Source organism: Lithobates pipiens, unplaced genomic scaffold, assembly GCF_037356315.1.
Source record: "Lithobates pipiens isolate NorthernLeopardFrog02 unplaced genomic scaffold, aLitPip1_a1.2 Scaffold_25, whole genome shotgun sequence".
In the NCBI taxonomy this organism is placed as follows: Eukaryota; Metazoa; Chordata; class Amphibia; order Anura; family Ranidae; genus Lithobates; species Lithobates pipiens.
In genome coordinates, this window is record NW_027507787.1 from 142,471,722 (window position 1) to 142,492,835 (window position 21,114).

Genomic DNA, 21,114 nt, shown 5'->3' on the forward strand with positions numbered 1-21,114 from the left:
CAGAGTCACCAAACTTAAATTTTTTACAACAAGGGCAATTCTTGCTTTCATCAAGAGTACCTCTAAAGGGTTACTGGGTGAAAGCACCACTAATACCCAAAGACCAATTTTTCCACAACTATTTGACAGGGGCATCAAATTTAATTTTTTTTACAGCAAGGCCATTCTTTCTTTCATCAAAAATACCTCTATAGCAGTGATGGCGAACCTTGGCACCCCAGATGTTTTGGAACTACATTTCCCATGATGCTGATGCACTCTGTAGTGTAGCTGAGCATCATGGGAAATGTAGTTCCAAAACATCTGGGGTGCCAAGGTTCGCCATCACTGCTCTATAGTGTTACAGTGTGACGGCAACAACAACACCCAAAGTCCAATTTTTCTGCACCTGTTACTTCTATCCAAAGTCTGCAAAAGAGACACCGGTGTTTATCTAAGAAAAAATTGTTACTAAGTGTACTATAATTTGGCATCTTCACAAAATGCTTGCTCACTGTTGTGCAAAAATGTCTTATTTCCATCCAAAGTCTGCCAAAGAGACACCAGAATTCAAAAGATCTCTAATCTTTTTCCGAGTGCACTAAATTGTGGGCCTCATCATACAGACTAAGCTGTTGTTTACAAAATAAACAAAGCTTGCAGGAAAAATCAATTTAAATGTAATTTTCTTTTCTTTATAAATGTCAGTTTTTCTGCAGCTGGTTCTATGCACGGTACAGATGTGCCACTTTACAGGCAGACTAAGGGGGCCCCCAATCACTATATTTAATTTTTATTTTTTCACTTTAAGCATTATTAAAGTAACTGCTTCCTTAAAAAACGATGTTTTTTAAACTTTTTTTTTTTTGCATTAGCACCCAGAGCAATACCCAGGCCCCCATACCGTTTTTATGGCCAATAGCTTGCCTTCAAAATTAGATTTTTCAAGTTTTGATCACATAGACTTCAATGGGGTTTGCCGTTCGGGTCCAAACTTTTGCTATGTTCTGATGCAAACCGAACTGGGTGGTGTTCACACTGCTTCTCTAGCTGGCACTCCCCAGATCAGGCCTGATGTCTTGCACGTGGCTCCAGGATAGAGCTTTTACTCCCCTATACACCACCATCCCCTATCTCGATCAGATTTTCACAGTTGGTTTTATTGTGGGTATCTCATGAGATACACAGTCTAGCATAGGCTTAACAAGGCACTCATGTAACAGCAGCATGGGTATTATTGATCCACTTCAGACACATAAATCAGCCACAGGCTTGGTCCAAATCTATTTTATATTAACAGTTCTTAGAATAAGTCCAAAAATAAATAACTTTTGTCAAAGCTTAATTCCATGTTGAGTAGAAATGTACCTTTCTGTGCCCAATGGCAGGGGTGAGAAGGAATGCTAGTCCTATCTTCTATAGTATGTCTCTCTTCCCTGGCTCTGCTATTCCCATCAGCCAGCTACTAACCAGAGCTAAGCTCCACCCCATGCTTATAAAGGATCCCGCCATGAAGAAAATGTAACCATTCCCCTTCCTGGAAGGTTTTTGGAGAAAAATCCTCTTCAAGGGGCAACAGAGTAATGCCTGCCTACAATGATCAAAACAGAGCTTCAAGGCAACAGCTAGCCACAGATATTATTGGAGTACCAAATTCTAAAGGAGATATGACAAGACAGGACTTGGAGGGGAAAAACAAGGATAGGGAAGGAAAGGGAGTGAAAAAACAGGGGCTGGAGAAGGGTAGAAGAAAAGGGCTGGAAGAAAGAAAAGAAAGAAAGAAAGAAAGAAAAGAAAGAAAGAAAGAAAGAAAGAAAGAAAGAAAGAAAGAAAGAAAGAAAGAAAGAGGAAGTTGGCATGAAGGAAAGGGGGAGGCCTAGAAAGACCCAGGTAAGTAGTAAAAAAATCATATCAACGGGAGGGAGTAATGAAGTGATGGGGCAGAAAGTATTTGAACCAGGGAACCAAAACCTTATCAAACTCGAGCAGATTATCTTGTTAAATGGCAGACAGTTTTTCATACAGCATGCATTCAGGGCTTAGTCATAATTCCTTAAGATCGTACATGTCCTCACTACTATATTTTACTATAGCACCTTGAAATAAATATAAAATAATATTGATTATTTTATTAAAAGCTGTCTGGTTTGTGTCCTGTTAAAAGAAGGCTTAATAAAAGGACAGTGCACATACTAACTACAATATTTAGAGTGCTTTTTTTTTTTCTGGAAATACACTGTACTGTAATGTTGACTAGTGTAGCACCTTCTAGTGTGCTACTAGTGCAAGTGCAGGAATATGTATATCTGACGCTTAACATTTGTGAGTCTTTAATTGGGTCATGGATTTACTTTAGGTCAGGGCTGGGCAGACAACTCTCTGGTGCCTTCCCCTGGTTCTGGAAAGTTGAAGAATGTTGGAGAATGAAGCTTGAGTGTGGAGGCTAGGGCAATTGTTTTGCATACTTATGCTACGTACACACGACCAGAAATTCAGCCAGCAAAAGACCGATGCAAGCTTTTGTTTGGAAAATGTGATCGTGTGTATGCTCCATCAGACTTTTGCTGGCCGAATTTCGGCCAGCAAAAGATTAAGAGCATGTTCTCAATTTTTTCAGTCGGAAAAAGTCCCTATCCAAAAATGCGTTTGTATGCAATTCCGACACGCAAAAGCTCACGCATGCTCAGATTCAACTATGAGATGGTTACTGTCTATTGAACTTCCTTTTTCTAGTCTGGTCAGACGTGTTGTACATCCCCGCATTCTTGATGGTCGGAATTTGGTGTGACTGTATGTATGCATGACAGCTTGAGCTCGGAATTCCATCGGGAAAACCATCAGAGCTTTTTCCGACCAAAATTCCGATCATGTGTACGTGGCATTAAGGGAGTTTGGTCAATACCCAGGCAGTGGGGCTGTCATGGGGCTTAGCCAACCCTTAAATATGAATCATGTTGGCAAGAGGAGTTGAGTGGAAGATGGAGTGCTGAGGGGACTTTGCCCTTGAGGTGGACCCCCTGGGGGGAGGGGTGCTCTGCCTCAGGCTGGGGCTCAGGTGCTGGCCAGAGGGGTCCCAGTGTGAGTATTTATAAAGCAGGGTTCAGGGACCTACAAGAGGGGAGACTGGCACACATAGCCGGTCTCTCTGGAAGATAGTGGTATGCTTAAATCTTCTTTAAACTTGCCCTGGGAGATCTCCGAAAGGTCAGTTGAGTAGACTGGTGAAGAAGCAGCCAGGTGGGCTGGTGGAGAAGCAGCCAGGTGGGCTAGCATTTCCTGCAGTCAGTAGGGGTCAGTGTCTAAGGAAGTTGGAGGTAGGTTGCAGTTTAAAACACGTTGTGCTACTTTTTAAAGGGATTGAGAGTTCCCAGTCTTTAAGGGGCTTTTGCATTTCTAATGGAGAGTGTTAGTTACCTAAAGAGGAATCAGGGTTGTACAGACTAAAGATGAAGAATCAATTAGTGCTGTACAGAGTAAAGAAGAAAGAATCAATTGGAGTTGTACATAGGGTGGAAGTTGTCCCTGGTTTTATTGCTATCAAGTTGAACATCCCATAATTCATATTCCCCATCCAAGTTATCACCTCTAATAAAACATAAAAACAAAGAGTGTTCCTTGTATCTGGATGAAAGCTGCCAATGCTACTTGCCTGGCTGTGTAGGAGCAGGGTCATCTTATCGAGTGGGCACACCTGGGCACTGCCCGGGGACCCCAACTGCTCACGGGGCACCATCAGGGCCGCCTCCGATCTAGGGGAATGCAGTGGTATGGTAACCATACTGCACACAATTTTACGTGCTCTACTAACTAACCTCATCCTCTGCCCTACTTACTGTCACAATCCACAGCCCTACTTACTGTCACCATTCACAGTCCTACTAACTGTGACCATCCACAGCCTTACTAACTGTCACCATCCACAGCCTTACTAACTGTGACCATCCACAGCCTTACTAACTGTGACCATCCACAGCCTTACTAACTGACACCCCCTATAGCACTACTAATGCCGCGTACACACGGGCGGACTGTATGGCGTACTTAGTCAGTCGAAACACATTTCAGCGGACAGTCCGCTCGTGTGTGGGCTTCAGCTGACTTTTTCAGCGTGCAGTCTGGCGTACTAAGTATTTTGCATTTTTCGAAATTCTGTCCGTCATACTTTGGTTTCAGCGGACAATCCGCTCGTCAGTAGGCTAGTTCGACGGACTAAGAATGGCGCATGCCCAGAAAGGATTTACACGGCGGAAGGGTGCTTTGCTGTGTATTGGACTTCCTATTTCTAGTCCCGTCGTACGTGCTGTACACGTCATCGCGCAAGCTTTCGACGGACTGTTTGTGCATCCGTGCGTGGTCAAGTCCGTTCAGTCGAAAGTATGACGGACTGTCCGTCGGATTGTATGACGGACTAAGTACGCCATACAGTCCACTCGTGTGTACGCAGCATTACTGACCCCATCCACAATCCTACTATCTGCCACCATACTCTGTCCTACTAACTGACACCATCCACTGCTCTACTGAATGACATTTTCCACTGCCCTACTGAATTACATTGTCCACTGCCCTACTGACACTGTTGACTGCTCTCTTGACCCCTATAATCTGTCCTATAAACTGCTGAATCCTATACTCTGCCCTACCTACTACTGGCCTCTTTACACCTCCCTACCTTTACTGACCTCAACACCCTACCCTACCTATTACTGACCTTTACACACCACCCTACCTATAACTGACCTCTACACACCACCCTACCTTTTACTGACCTCTACACATCGCAGCATACAATTTCACCTGCAGATAGCAGTGGCAACAAGGAAAGAAAAACAACAGGAAGCACATCAGAAATGGCAAGAATGTTTCAACGTAGCTAAATGCAGCCACACGTAAATGCAAGTAAATGCAGCTAATCGCACTGTACAAATGTAAGTGATCGCTGTGCCTGGAATCTTGGAATTTCAAAATAACAAAACATGCTAGGAGCACATTTGCTATATTTGGGGTGTTTAGTTCTGTGAATAAATTATACTATAGTGTAGATTACTAGATTTTAAAATGGTTGTTGGGGATTGTGTTTAAATTGGGACTAAAGTCTACACACGGTACAATTGTTGGCCAACCGAGCGTCTGATTTTTGTCTTAAGGGCGTGTGCCTGGATCTTGTCTTGCATACTAACTTTACACAAGTGTCGTGCCACAAACATGAACATAGTGACGTACTAAAAGGAATTCCAGCTCTTGAGCGCCACCCTTTGGGCCCGTCCGCTAATTTTGTGTTTGGTGAGCATTGATTCCAAGCATGTGTGTTTTTACTTTTCGACTTTTGTGTGACAGATTTGTGTACTGTCCATACAAAAATCTGACGTCAATCCGCTGCCCGCCAAAAATTTACTAGCCTGTCATCCAACATTTATTGGCTGAAAGTTGGACAACAATTGTGAAAAGGAGCGTATTAACGGTAAGATTTTAGGACAACAGTATGTCAACAGACAATCCCCTGCCAACAATTGTAGCGTGTGTACAAGGCTTTAAGTGCAAATAAACTATTTCTAGGAATGTCAGCACAACAATCTGTTTTTTTTCCTGTGAATAAATTACACTGTAATGTTATTTTTTTTAATTTTAAAATTAGTTTTGTGGGTCCCGTTTAATTTGCTTTATAGTATGAATAACTTCATACTGAAAATGTAGGTACTAATGTCTTCTGGGTATGTTTTTATGTAAATATATTACACTGTAATGTTGGTTTGTATATTTTATAGTGGATATTGAGGATCCTAGTGAAAATGGAACCAAGCAGAATAGATTAGACAAGGGGTACTCTGGAGGGATTTAATCCCTAAATATGGAAATGCTTCTCTTTACAGAAAAAACTGTGAAAATGTGGAATAGACTCCCTCAAGAGTTGGTTCTGACTAGCTCAGTGAATTGTTTTTTAAAAAAATGCCAGAATGTTGTCCTAAATGCACATAATATAACTGGATACTAATATTTATAGGTAAAGTTGATCCAGGAAATTTCTGATTAACTGTTGAGGGTTTAGGAAGGAATTTTTTTCCCCCCACTGAGCTTCCTCTGGATCAACTGCATGTATAGGTTTGTATATATGGAGGTTTTCTATTTGTGTGTTTTTTTTTTGTTGGCTTATTTTTTTTTCCTCTGTTGGTTGAACTGGATGGATTTGTCTCTTTTTTCAACCAGGTTAACTATTTAAAACTGTGAACCTAGGTACAACAATATTTTAGGGTTGTTTTTTTCTGTAAATAAATGAAACTGTATTGTTTATGTCTAGATTTGAAGTTAATGTTGGGGGTTTTGTTCAAAATGGGAACTGGTACAAGTGATTTAAGACACATGTAGGTATTAAAATATTTTGGGGGCTCCTTTTCTGTAAATAAATGATGCTTTATTCTTGTTTTCTGGAATTTAAAATGAATGATGGGAGTGCTTTTTAAAATAGGACTTAGCACAAGTGATTCAGTATTGTGTGCATTCTGTGTGGGAGGCACATAAAATAGCTCTGTTAGTATGCACAGTCAGCAGTCAAGATAAACAAGGCTAATGGTGCTCAGGGGCTGTAGTGATTGATTATAAAAGGTGGCTACAATAATCCACAATATATGCCCAGTGAACTAGCTCGCAAAATTAAAAACAGTACATAATCCATGAAACATATGGTTGCAACGTTACCCCGCTGACTGTGAGGCTGGCTCGGGCACTGATGGATCACTGTGTCCGCAACGGAGAAATCCATATGGAGGCACCGACTATCCTGGCGGCAAGGTGGAACAAGCAGACAGTAAAAGTATATTCAAGCCAGACCCACAGAAGCATGGTACCTGGAAGAGGAAGCCACCATGGCCAGTGTGGAACGCAAGCTTCAGTATTGCCATGACAATGCATTTTGCATGCATGTGCTTTATCAAGTCACAGGATTGTTGGCTAAAAGAGGCTTTTAAACCTGATTGTAGGGGCAGGGAGTGGACAGAGCTGAAGGGAAAGATCTTTTGCCAGTTAACCCATCAGTGCCCTTTCCATGAGAAGGAATCTATAACTTATTTAATAAAAACATGAGGCTTTTAAAAATATAATCAATAAAAAAATGTATAAACTGTGTATATATATATATATATATATATATATATATATATATATATATATATATATTGTGAGGGGGTTCGCTCGGTAGCGGGTGTGTGTGACCCCCCTGGATGGGTTCACAACACAAAGTCAGGCACAGCAGACAGCGGTGTAGGTGCAAAAAACAAAAGGTCCGGTTTATTTAGGCTACATGCAGTGATACATATAACAGCCAAACAAAATAAAACAAGAAAATAAATCCTGGTCAGCTTGACCTCTAACTACACACGTAGACTCCCTGTCTAACAACTGGGTGCAGCCTTGTGCTGCCCCAGTCCCTGTCTCTATTGTAGGGGTTTGCCACACAGGCGTTAACTCACCGCACAGAACAGATCTCAGACTCCCCAGTCTATACACACAAAACTGGTTCCAGGATGGAGCATCTCCCTATGCATGCTGGGGTTTTTTGTAGAGGCCTTAATGAGCCCACTTACTTCAGCTGGGCTCATTAACTCTTCCCCTCTAAATCCTGGATACAACCAGGTGACTTTACCTGCCTGCTGCCACAATATATATATATATATATATATATATATATATATATATATATATATATATATATATATACAAAATGTATAAATATATTATACTAAATTGTTATAAAAACTATCAACATGAGAAATCATAAATACAAAATGTTAAGGAAATAAAGTAAAAATGAATAAATAAAAACAGAAAATTAAAAAAATACAAGAAAAAATGTTGGAAGCCACCAGACTGTATCCATCAAAAAAAGAATGTGCACAGTGTGGTTTTCTTTAATAGTTATAAAGATAATTGATCCACCCTGATATGGAGGGCAATGAGCCTTCATAAATACTCCTACGTTGCCTCCAGCCCCTCAGGTCACGTTTAGGAGAGCACGCACGTTGAAAAATATTTTAGACCCTAGTAAGTTACAGGTCACCAATAAAAGAAAAAATGCTTTATGACATCAGATCCTATTTTTATAACAAGATTGTGAATTTTCAATGTAAGAAAAGGGGATGTCTCACATGCCAATTCATTCCGCATGGATGGACTGAAATAGTTGACAAAAAAGGTTAAAAAATTCTAGATTAAACAATTTATCACATACTTTAAAAAAAAAACTGAAGTGTGGTCTAGACGTCACTTCCTGTGTGCCCATCGTCTCGCAGGATTGATGTCGGCCGTTAGAAAGTAAATAACATGGCGTGCGTTCCAGACATCAGTCTGACCGCCATAATAACACCACCAGTGAGCCAAGTACTACACCTAATGGCTATACACCCAAAATGTGGATTAGAATACACAATTGGTAAGACTCAGACCCTGATATGGCTAATATGATTTTTTATTTTTAGATGTCTCCTAAAACACCGCCATTGTTGTAAACACTACATCTGTTTTTGCATTGGATACGGGGATCTGTGATGTTGAATTATGAGCATATGTAGAGTGTCAGTTATACTATACAGTGGGAATCTGGTACCTATTGTGTGTGTGTGTGTGCATATGTATATATATATTTTATGGAGCTCTCACTCTGGCCCTGCCCTTTTATTGGACTGCCCATGATTGTGGGTGGGGCAACCACTCTGGGATGTGCCCTATAGATGAGTATATATATATATATATATATATATATATATATATATATAAATAAATAAGCCCTCTTTTTTCTATTCTCTTTCTGATTGCTAGGATACCCTTGTCCTGGAGGGCAGCAAGGCCTGAGACATTATCCACCCTGAACTTTAGATCACATGATCAACACATTTGTGTGCAAGAGTATTTATTTTCTGCTAATCTAATCACACTGGTGACATGATCGGATAGCTCCCAATTGCAATTATGCATTGGGAGCCGGTTACTGTGACAAGAGCGCACACTCAGCAAAGTAATGTGTTAACATAAGGCAGCATATATATGCATACGGATGGCAGTAAGTGGTTAAAAGAAAACATCACCTTGATAGGGTTTCTATTTTTTTTTCGCAAATATAGTTTGTGCAACTTCTAATTATCCTTTTTAAGTACATGCTGGGAACTCCTACTGTGAAATACCTAACGGTGCAGCTACTAATCATTCTATTTAACCACTTCAGCCTTCAGCCCCAGAATGTTTGGCTGCTCAATGACCAGAGCACTTACGGCGATACGGCACGGCGTCCCTTTAACTGACAATTGTGCGGTCATGCTATGCTGTACCCAAACAAAATTTACGCCTTTTTTCCCACAAATAGAGGTTTCTTTTGGTGGTATTTGATTATCTCTGTGTTTTTTATATTTTGCTCTATAAACAAAAAAAGAGTGACAATTTTGAAGAAAAACATAATATTTAGTACTTTTTGCTATAATAAATGTCCCCAATTTTTTTGCCACCCTTTAAAACTATTGAAGTTCCCATCCCTATCGACATTTTACCAAAAGGCAATCCCCAAAATTGTACTCCTTAAGTAGCAGAATAAAGGCATTACTCACGTTGCTGACCTATTTCACAACAACTGCCTTAAGACTTTCAACACTCTTAAAACAGAATATAACCTTGCAACTAGAGACAAATACTATCAAATCTCCTAGTTTCTAGGATCCCTAAAGACCCACCACATATATCTCTATGATACAGTATGGAAATTCTATACAATATTACCTATATCCTCCAAAGCACAAGCTCACCTTTACTAAAACCTCCCCCTATTAAAAATGGGAAGCTGACTTAGGTAAAATTTTTACACACCTGGAATAGCAAACGGCCCTCAGAACAATATACAAAGCATCCAAATGTGTTAATCATTGGGAACATTCCCAAAAAATACCACTGTGGTGGTACCTTACACCATACCGAATGTCCAAAATCTCCCAGAATAATTTCCCTATGTGCTGGAGAGGTTGTGGAGCAGTTGGAAACATTATGCATGTATTCTGTTCCTGTAAGCACCTCACTAGCTTTTGGCACAGCATATTCCGACAAATCATCTCTATTGACTTTTCGGTAGCCTACGGCACCTGGTATTCCCAGGCAGTCTCCCATCCAAGTATTAACCAGGCCTGGTCCTGCTTAGCATCCAAGATCAGACAAGATTGGGTGCATTCAGGGTGATGTGGCCATAGGCCAAATCATCTCTATTACTGGCATCTTCACTCCTCCAGATCATGACTCTGTTAAATCTGGGCATTGAAGCCTTCCCTCCATATTTCTGCACAGTGGTAACACATAAATTTTTAGCAGCCAGATCACTTATAATGAAAAATTTGAAATCAAATGTGATACTGAACATATCTGAAACACTCGAAACCACACAATCTAACTAGGTCTATGAATCATTAGTGGCAAACATCTGCGACTCCAGGAAGAAATTTGACATGCAGTGGAAGATCTGAAGTGAAAAGCTTAATATGACCCAATAACATGTATGATCTGACTACAAATTTCTGCTGATAACTACACTAAACAAGAAAAAGTGTTACTTTTCCTCATTCAAACGATGACTTAAAATTGTCCATCTCAATATAACCTCATCATTACCTTTGTTTTACGCCCATTATTCTTTTATTATGTTTAATTTTCCCTTATATTATTTTATTCTTAACCTACATTTTTTTTATTATTATTTGAATTTCTTTATCTTATCCCATTCTATGATTACTACTACAGCCAAATACTTACTGTACATTCGTACTGTTTGCAACAGACTTTTTCAGATGTTTGTTCAGGTTATTCCTCTTATCTGTACGCTTTATATAGTTTTATCATTTGTTTTATATTGTGAAAACTTCTCAATAAAAACAATATAAAACAATCGGGAAAAAAAAAAGAAAGAGAGATTGGGAATATGACACTATTAAATATTCTAAACCAGACTCTCACTGGGGGTTTAAGGTGGTACAGTTGTCTCCTGATGGCATAGAAGGCTCTGCATGCTTTGTCTTTTAGGGCCTATGTGGCTGGCATGAAACTTCCTGATTTGTTAATTTCTAGGCTACGTTATATATAGTTGTTAGTTTCATCAAGAGTGCGGTTGTTTAATATAAAGGAAGAGCTCTTTATTTGTTTTGTGTTCTTCGTTTGGAACACCATGATTTTTGTTTTCATTGAGTCGATGGCTGGTGCCCATGTGGCACTGTATTTCTCCAGCACTTCCAGGCTGTCTTGTAGGCCTTTCTCTGTTGGTGATAGAAGTTGGAGGTCATGCGCATACAGCAGGAACTTCACCTTGGTGTCATTTAAAGTTAGCCCAGTTACTGGGGAAGATTCTAAAGCTGCAGCCAGTTCATTGATGTAGATGTTAAGAGGGTTGAGCTTAGGCTGCAGCCCTGTCTGAGATAACGTTTCGCTTTTTCATTTTAAGGGTTTGTTTGTATTTTTTCTGTAGGAAATTATTTAAATGATGGTGGCAGTTTGCAGAAAAAAGCCCGGTGGAGTTTTGGAGATGGTTTGTTTGAAGATTTAATATATAGCAGTAGTTGGTTGTGGTGTGACAGGTGTGTTTGTGGGGTGACTGTAAAGCCATTGATGAGTCTGGGGTTCATATCTGTGATGGCATATTCCACCACACTGCTGCCTACGTGGGAGTTTAATGTGTATCTTCCCATAGAGTCTTCCTTGATATGGCCATTGAGGATGTAGAGCCCCAGACTGTGATACAGATTCAGCAATTTTCTTCCATTTTTGTTGATTATACTTTCATAGCTGTTTCTTTGTATCAGTATCAACTCATGGCAGTAATTTGCAGGGCCCAGTATGTACAGGTTGCCATCAGAACGTATATATCCCTTTTCCCTATCCTGTCCTAGCATTAAGGTCTCCAAAGATGAGCACTTGTCCTAGGGATTGGAAGTAGGTGACCTCACTTTGTATGACCGCATAGTTGTCCAGTCTGAAATATGGGAACTTTGGTAGGGCAATTTATTCTGCACACAGGTAGCTGTCACATTGAGAGGTGAGGATGGAGATGCTTATTCTTAGCCAGATATGGCGCTCTCCATTTTTGATTGCATTGATGTTCTCATGTAGCGCCTCCTTATTTCAGAGTAGTATTCCTCCTGAACATTGATCTGATCCTGTTTGATGCTTTTATCCTTTTGTGCGGGGACAGAGAATTCCTTATAGCCAGCAGGTACTAATAGTTCATCCTGTGCCCGGGTCCATGTTTTCAGGAGGATTTGCATGTCCACCTCACGTAGTCTTGGTTTAAAATCTGGATTGTTTACTTTGGATCCAAAGGCTGAAGATTTCAGACCCTGAATGTTCCAGCTACTGATTACTAATGATGTCATTTTGTGTTTGTATACCTTGCAATGAGTACATTTCCTGGGACAAACTAAATGATGGATGGTTGTCATGGTCTTTTTTACTTTTTAAAGCTCACTCACATTAGTTTATTGTATAATGTGCTGAACAGGGTTCTTATCTCCTCCACTTCTCTGATTTTGTGGTGGTCTTGACTTCCGCCTTAGTGTGGGTGGTTTCCTCCATTCTTGCCATCTTTGTGGCCCTGTTTTTTGGTTAATTGTATTGTTGCTGTTGCTTTTTGGGGCATTATAGATAGATGTTGTGCCAGGTGAATGGTAGGCTTTGACTTGGTTTTGTCTGCTAGCTCTGTGTTGATTCATTGGATTATGTTGTTTGATATGTCTCTCTTTGGAATAACCTTGAAGTTTGGAAACTTTTGTTGTGCAGTCTCTGGGTTAGTTGCAATTTATCTGCAACAACTTCCTGTTGTCCCTGGATGTTTGTACCTGTGTGTATGATGATTTGTTTAGGGTTAGGGAAATACAGATCTTTGATGACTCCTGTTGTTTGTTCGATTCTTGAACAGTAAATTTGGGTCACATGGGTAGCGCTAACCAATCAGAACATGCGTAGCTGATCCTGTCACCGCGGGCAGAGAAGATAGAAAGCTGCTGGTATTTCAAATCCCCTGACTGGTAAAGCAGCTGTGCGATATGTCAGAACAAATTGTCCAGTGTAAGTTCACCTTACAGATTTTCTGTAAAGGTACATTTACATTTTTGGTTGTTCCTTTTTTTATGTCTCTCCTTGTTTGTTTACTCTTTCTCCCTCTGAGTAAACAATCTCCAAGACATTAGCCCTCCTGCTGGTTTAAGTTTGTGTAATGGAGTCGGTGCACTTTGCAGAGTAGTTACAGAGTAGTTGCTCCAGAGCTTAGTAAATGAGCAGAAGCTCCGCTGACTTCCATCACCCAATCATGGGCAAATAAAACAGCAGTTTTTGACATTTTCCTTGCACATGATTGGGTATTCTTTTTAAAGTGAGGCTTTGCTTTCTTTACTAAACTCTGGACCAACAGTACTTTGCAAAGTGCACAGTCTATTTGCCTTTAGTAACTCAACCCCTGTGTTTGGGGTATTTGCTTTGTTATGTTCCATTTTTAAGTACAAAAATTTGCTTAAAATGTATTTTCTATATATTTCTGTGTTTGCTGTTGGTGTTTCAGCAGGATGGTCTTGCCTTGTGTTGCTGTTTGCTTGAATCCGTCAGCCATTGATGCTCTTTCTCTTTCCGTCCCTCTGTTTTTTTATTTTTGTTGCCTTTGTTACTCTCTGTCGTTCTCTCTCCAAAGCATGTTTAAATTCACTGTATTGACTAACTCACTACCTCTGAAGCCTGTTCCAAGCATCAACTATTCCTTTTAGTAAAATAATCTCTTACAAGGTCAGTGTTCAACTTTCCTGCCACTAGTTTAAGTCGTATCTCCATGTTCTTGATCTTAGCTTCATTTGGATAATGTCCTCATGAACCTTATTCATTTTACTCACGACTGTAGATGGTAAGTTCCTCCACCCTCATGATATGTTTTATTCCTCAGACCTTTTACCATTTTGTTGCCTGTCTCAGGACTTGACAATATATCTTTATAAGTGAAAAAAACTGAACTGAATATAGTATTCTAAATTAAGTCTGAACCACTTTATGGTACAATTAGGTCCTCCTTCCTCCTGCTAATGATCCCTCTGCTGATGCACCCAAAAATTCTATTTGCTTTCTCTTCTGCCTGGCCTCGCTGTTTGCACATTCATATAAAATAAGCACCCATAAAATATAAAGTTTTTGTTTCTCATATCTTCCAACCAGCACCCCCAAGATTGTACACTATTAGAGGATTCTTTTTCCCTAAGTGAATTATTTTGCATAAAATTGCAAAAATGTATTAGATATAAATAATACACTGTTGGATCTTAGTACTATTAATATTTAATATAATACACTAAGACACTATTTAATGATGTATTAAGTAAAACAAAATGGAGCTGAATCTTCTGTCTTCATGTTGACCTCATGTTGAAAAAAAGCCCTGAAATAAAATACAGGAAGTCTTGGTGAATCCCCTTTTTGCACTGCATCTCGTAGCTTCAGGTAATGGACAGGTAAGCTGACACTCGCCTGAGAAAAGGGGGCCATTCTGAGTTTTTGGGCCCCCTTTACTTTAAAAACTGGTAAAAATCTTAATAAATATTAGATTAAAAGAAATGACTTGAAAGGGAAAACTTAATCTTGAGCTGCATTTAATCTAGACAGTAAACATGCTGTGAGACAAGCCACTTTTAATTGTCCTGTCTTAATTGAGATCCTCATCATAAATTTGATCCTGTTTCTTATGATTTTGATATCCTATAATTTGGCACCAATCCTCAACTCACTAGGCTCCTACCATCCTGGCATTGATATGGGCACGGACTCACCACTTACCATATGTCAGAATATAAATTCATTGGTGATGTGACAAGACTTTCCTCTGGCTTTTTTTCCTCTCCATTTATTTTAAAAATGCTTCCCTCACTTTGGAGCCCCAAATCTAACAGAGCACTAAGCACATTTGTTATACACGTTGCCGTGCTTTGGCTTTTTTTTAAGAGTACTAATTGCATTAAAAAAAAAAAAAAACATTTAATTTTGTTGTAATTAATACAGAGCTGCGTTAAGTATTGAAGTCATTAAAAGAAGAAATTGAACCTAGGACCCCAGCCCTGCAAGGGATAGCCACACAAAGGTAATATTGTCAAAATGTATTTTACTCTGGCTATAATTCATTGGAATAATATTGTGCTAGACAATTTTACTACATTTGTGTGTTTTTATCTAATATTTAATATTTAGTGGAGTAGAATAAGATTAGTTATTTTGTTTTTATAATGTGTGTCTTTAATAATAATCATATACAGTATTTTAAAAAATGAGAAGATAAAACTCAAAAAGTTGAACTGATATTCTCACTAAACAATATATAAGTAAGTATTATATTGCACTGAGAAAAAATGCTTACATCAACTTACTAATTCTCTGCCTCATGCCTCATTACACAACACTGTATTAAATGTAAAAGCAGTCGTTAACCGAACACATCAGTGGTCTCTAGCCTATGTTCTACTAGGCATGTAACCTTAGGAACTAACTTGTTAATTTGAGACATTGCCTTATTAGGCCTTGTGATTAGCTGTCAAAGATCGCACTGTAATTAAGTTGATTGTGAAAAAAAAAAAAAAAGGAACTGAACTGCTATGTAAAACTGAAGTTATAATACTTGTTAAATGAGAGAACCCATAGCAAACAGATATCTGGTTACCATATTAGTTGAAAAAATATAAGAACGGTGATTGTTTTTGTATGGTTTAATGAACATTAACACATAAAAAAGCAATTTGGCTTAATAATTATCTGATAATAAATGTATCTAATGAAGCTTACTAGTCCTTAAATGTGGGTCATGGCCTGCTGACAATTTATGAAGATGTGGTTTATTGAAATATGTATACCATTTGTGCATTTAAATGTAAGTCAAAGGTTTTCTGCTTCAATTATAACAGATCAAACCACTAACTAGGCTGCTGTAAAAATAGTGAACTTCTTTTTTAAAGTTTTGGGAAAACATATTGGAAAAACAATATCCTGAACTGTACTAGAACAAATAGAATACCAAGCTATTCTACAGAATAAAAAGCTGTATTAAGTACCGGTAATAATGGATAACTCTATCATAATTTCATGCTAATTTTGCCTTTTTTCCCGAGTGCATATTTGCCTCTATATGACCGCGGTGTATTTCAAGAAAATAGAGAAAAAAAGTAAAAAAATAAAAATAAAAAATAATACACAGAAGAACACATTTCCATTGTTTAGCAGTACAAAGCAACAATCAGAGCTTGTCTGCTCCTCTTCTGCACATAGAGGCCCATCATAGCCTCCCCACTACTTGTCTATGCATACTATCCACTGCCAAATGCTTGTCTACCCATCCACTCCTCTCCTGCACATTGTTTTTGATGTCAAACCCTACATCATTACTCATTTCCATATACTTTTGACTGTAATACTCTCTGTCTCTCCTCTCTTGAATTTACTGCCCATGGTCCTACCTCTTGCACCCCTCCTCCTGCACACAAATTGAATTTCCTCCTTCACTACAATCAATAGTGGTTTATTAATGGAGAATGTTTGGATGTTCTAGTAGAGCAGGCATCATTAATCTGGATCACGGCTGCAGTAGTTAGCAGGCCAGTTGTCTTCTCTTTGGTTTTCTGGTATCCCCACCCTGCCCCACCTCAGCTACTGGGGCCCATGGCCATAGTAACCAATCACCTGCTTGTTTACATGAATAGTTGGAAAGCCCCCTCACTCTCCATCCATCAAAACCTGCTGTGCCTCACACCCTCTACCATGAAGTGTAAGGTAGGATTGTTATTGGAATGAGGGTTTGATGTATAGTGGGCTAGAGGGCTGAGGAAATATATAGGAAGGAGGCTTGTGATATGAAGAGGGAAATGTGTTGTGGGGGTATTGTGATGTAAATGACATGTGATGTAGGGGGGGGGGTGGTTGTGATGTGAAAGGGAAACTGAGGACACTGATGTAATGGGGACACTATGATGTAAAGGAGGAGTTGTAATGTAAAGGGATGGCAGGAAGTATAGTGACCTTGTTAACATAAATAAATGGTCCATATAGTAAACTTAGGGGGTTATTTACGAAAGGCAAATCCACTTTGCACTGCAAGTGCACTTGAAAGTGCACTTAGAAGTGCAGTCGCTCTAAATCTAAGGGGTAGATCTGAAATGAGTGGAATCTCTGCTGAGTGCACTTTAAGTGCACTTGCAGTGCAAAGTGGATTTTCCTTTAGTAAATAACCCCCATTGTGCAAAGTTGATCACTTTATGGCTATTGCAAATGACAAGGGAACACTTTTTGTGTCTTGAGGAAAAGAGAACAGGGGGAGTGGAGATTGCAACATAATTATTTATATTGCATATAAAACACTCCTTCAGCATTGTTTTATAATCCCCAACCTTGTCTGTTCTTGTGTGGGCACGCTTTTGCTTGTATTTTAACACATACTATAGACTTAATTGACAAGGCTTTGACACCAGGTTGACAACAATCATACACGCATATTTCTCTTATTCAGATAGAAACAATGTAGATGGAGGAATTTTCCCTGATTGCTATTGTCTTCAGTCAGCTAGCACCTGTGACTGATTACCCGAACCATTCTCCATTAAATTATATTAAGTCACTGTTCGGCCAATAATTCTTCATGTTCCTCCTTCAAATTTTTCAATCAATGTTTGTCGAGCGGGGTCATGCCAATAGGGCCACCAAGGACCCGAATTTTACCCAATTCAGAAGGAATCAAACAAAATTTGAGCCTTTTATGGCAGGCTTGGGATATTCTATTTTCAGTCACAAGACTGTCATTTTCATGTTTCATTGGAAAAATAATTAGCTATATTTTAAAATAAGGATATATATTCTGGTGTGCCAATATAGATATAGTTTCATAGTTTCATAGTTAGTAAGGTTGAATAAAGACACCAGTCCATCCAGTTCAACCTGAGTGAGTGTCCACAATTGTCCCTATCTCGGCACATTGTTTCTCATCAAGATGCTCCTCCATTATATATTATTTAAGTTACCCATATATTGCTGTCAATTTATGCAGCACACCACACACACATTGGTCCCCACACCCAAAGAGCCCACAATCCAAGGTCCCAAACTCACATTCATATACTAGAGACAATTTTTGGACAGAAGCCAATTAACCTACCAATATGTCTTTGGAGTGTGGGAGGAAACTGGAGTGCCCAGAGTAAACCCACGCAGACACAGGGAGAAAATGCAAATTCCAGGCAGGTAGTGTCCTAGTTGGGATTCAAACCAACGACCCTTTTTACTGCTAGGTGAGAGTGCTAGCCACTATGCCACTGTGCTGCCCAGGTGGTATCCTGTTATAATTATGAAGTTTAGAGGCACATATGAAAGTAATATATTTTATTGATCTAAATTAAAATTCATAACATTATACAAAAACAATAGCATAATATAAAATAGGTAGGACTCAATGTGGTTCCCCTTGGAGGGTGTAATAGATAATACTTCCTGTGTCACAATACTTGAGATATGTCCAAACATGCATAATCCTCTAAGAATGGGTTCCACTTGTCCTCCTTAATGTAAAACAATTCTGCTCTACATGCTTCGTGACCAAGAACGTTGTTTCTTCAGGAGCTTGAATTTTTTGCGCCATGAGCACCAAGGCCACAATAGCAGTCCCTAAGTGGCCACTAGAGTCTTTGCACAGAGAGCAGCTGAAAATGAGCACATTTGCCAGGATTCAGGGACATACAAGGTAAATAGCAATATAAGAGATGATGGAAGTCCACTAATGCTGCAATGAAACTATATAGACCTTAAATACTCACTGATATATGGAAAGTAAGTTCAAACTCAGACGTGCATTGATGAGCAGTATAGTTTATGCAAGGCTGGTTCTGCTAAAGTGATCAGTTGCAGGACGGGAATGGCTGCTAGACATTGATACTTTTACCTACCCGGATATGTGAGGGATCAAAATTATCTCCTTACATGAATCCTTGATCCTTTAAACTTGGAAACTACACATTTGCCCCTGTCAACAATCTGTAGGAATAACCCACATTGGATTTGAATTTACTACAGATTTAAGTGGGATACACACATATATGTGTACACTGACTCCCGAAGGAGAGGCTGGTTTTATTGGGCTTATCGTTACCTTTTGCACCTTGTATGCATCCAGGGGTTTCCCGTGGTAGATGGCCCAAGGAACTATAGAGACTGATGACAGATCCGCTTAAAGGGATTTTTATTTGCAAAAAACGTAGTTAACAGCAGTCTCTCAATATAGGCTCAGAGGGTTTAGGTGGAAAGTCCAGGTACTCTTGGCGTCAAAGATGGTATGAAAGAACTCTCATACTTTGAATAAATCCAGAGAATAGCCATTCACAGCTGGATTTTCACCCTAATTGGATAGTCCTTCTCACACCAGGCCTAGCAGCCAACAGGGTGCTTGAGTCAGGAAAAAGTTGCGTGGCCTTCTCTCGAAGAGTCCTACCCTGGATAACTTCGAAGTTGCTGGGCCTCTCCACAACTTGAGACGGTACCGGACCACCTCCAAAACCTTCCTTTAGTTTCCTTGCCTCGGGCTAGCCAGCCCAGAGACATGAAGTGGGGTGGATACGCACCCCAGGCCATAGGCGTCCTGGGGGCTGGTCAGGAGGACCAGGACCATGTAGTCAGAACATACTTCTGGACCAGAACCCCGAAACACTTGACATTCACATCTTAAGTACCCTCTCCCAGAAAGCACAGCAAGAGTGACACTACCACTGAGCTGGCTCAGAGAGAAAGTAATCTTAAAGCACCCAACTGGACTGTGTTACCATGCCTGCCAGAAGTGGCCAGGCAGAACATCCTGTAGTCTAGTCAGACTGATGCTGAGGTCAAAATTTGGAGTAATTAAACCCAAACCAAACCCACTCTGAGAGGAGTACATATACATATGTGGACATATCTCAAGTATTGTCACACAGGAAGTATTATCTATTACACCCTCCAGGCGAACCACATTGAGTCATACCTATTTGATATTGTTTTTGTATAATGTTTTTTTTTTTTTAATGTAGCTCAATAAAATATATTACTTTTATACATGCTTCTAAAGTCCATCATTCTAATTCCTATTCAATTCAGACTATTTGGGATGTGGCACACTATTACTATGGGTGCCTTATTGCCACCTTAGGGCACTACAATTTATTCTAGTATTCCGTGGTATCCTGTTCTAAGCATCACTACTATCTGATACAGATTCATTCACCACTTTAGCTCAGGCATTGATTGATAAAAAAATATTCTGTCACTGGGTACCAATGATCACATTAGAATCCACTGAGAATTACCAAAAATAAATAAAAACTAAAAACACATTTATCCTGTATTTCTTCTAGCACAACATTGTAAATCTACATCATCAGTATTTATTCTTCCACTTTAAACTGCTACTGAGATAATAACAACAGCAATCGTTTTTGTCCTGCTGTAGTTATCCAAAAGTATAATTTTTTTTACCATGATGAATTTAATTATGATAAGTGCTAGCTAGGACACATTTTAGATATACATCATTTAAACATAAATGTCCAATTTCATTGTCAAATTAGAATATTCTTTGCATAACATATTACATTATCAGATCACTTTATTTACTTTTAAATTCCCATTTTATTAATGTGTAACATTAAAAAAGAATGTATTAAAGCAAATTAATAAAACAACTGTTCATGTTAAATCCTCCATGTAACATCTCCTTAGAAGTCCATTAAATATTGATTTGGTAATTTGATAGGTTGTACAAAAATATCCTAATATGATAGAAAAATTTGTTATTTATGATGATTAAATGTTACCAAAATAAATAATGTAGAGGTGCAATGAACCTAACAATATACTTGGTCTTCACAGGCCACTGATTTCATTCAACTTTGTTAGGATACCCTTGAATATTTATTTTATCACTTTTTCAGTAATGTTAAGGGAAAAAGACTGAGCCCCCGTACACACGGTCGGACATTCCGATCACCAAATTCGTTGGATAATTTCTGACGGATTTAGTCCGGAACTGGTGTTGCCTACACATGGTCAGACAAAGTTGCCGGAATTTCCGGTTGACAAGAACGCGGTGACTACGACGGG

General features: G+C 39.2%; 1 protein-coding gene and 1 pseudogene across 1 annotated transcript in view; both read right to left on the bottom strand.

Moving 5' to 3' along the window:
- SH2D4B (SH2 domain containing 4B) overlaps positions 1-21,114 on the bottom strand; it is a 461,445-nt gene that overhangs the window by 22,123 nt on the left and 418,208 nt on the right. The window lies entirely within an intron of this gene.
- Positions 10,080-10,198, bottom strand: LOC143932415 (5S ribosomal RNA; annotated as a pseudogene).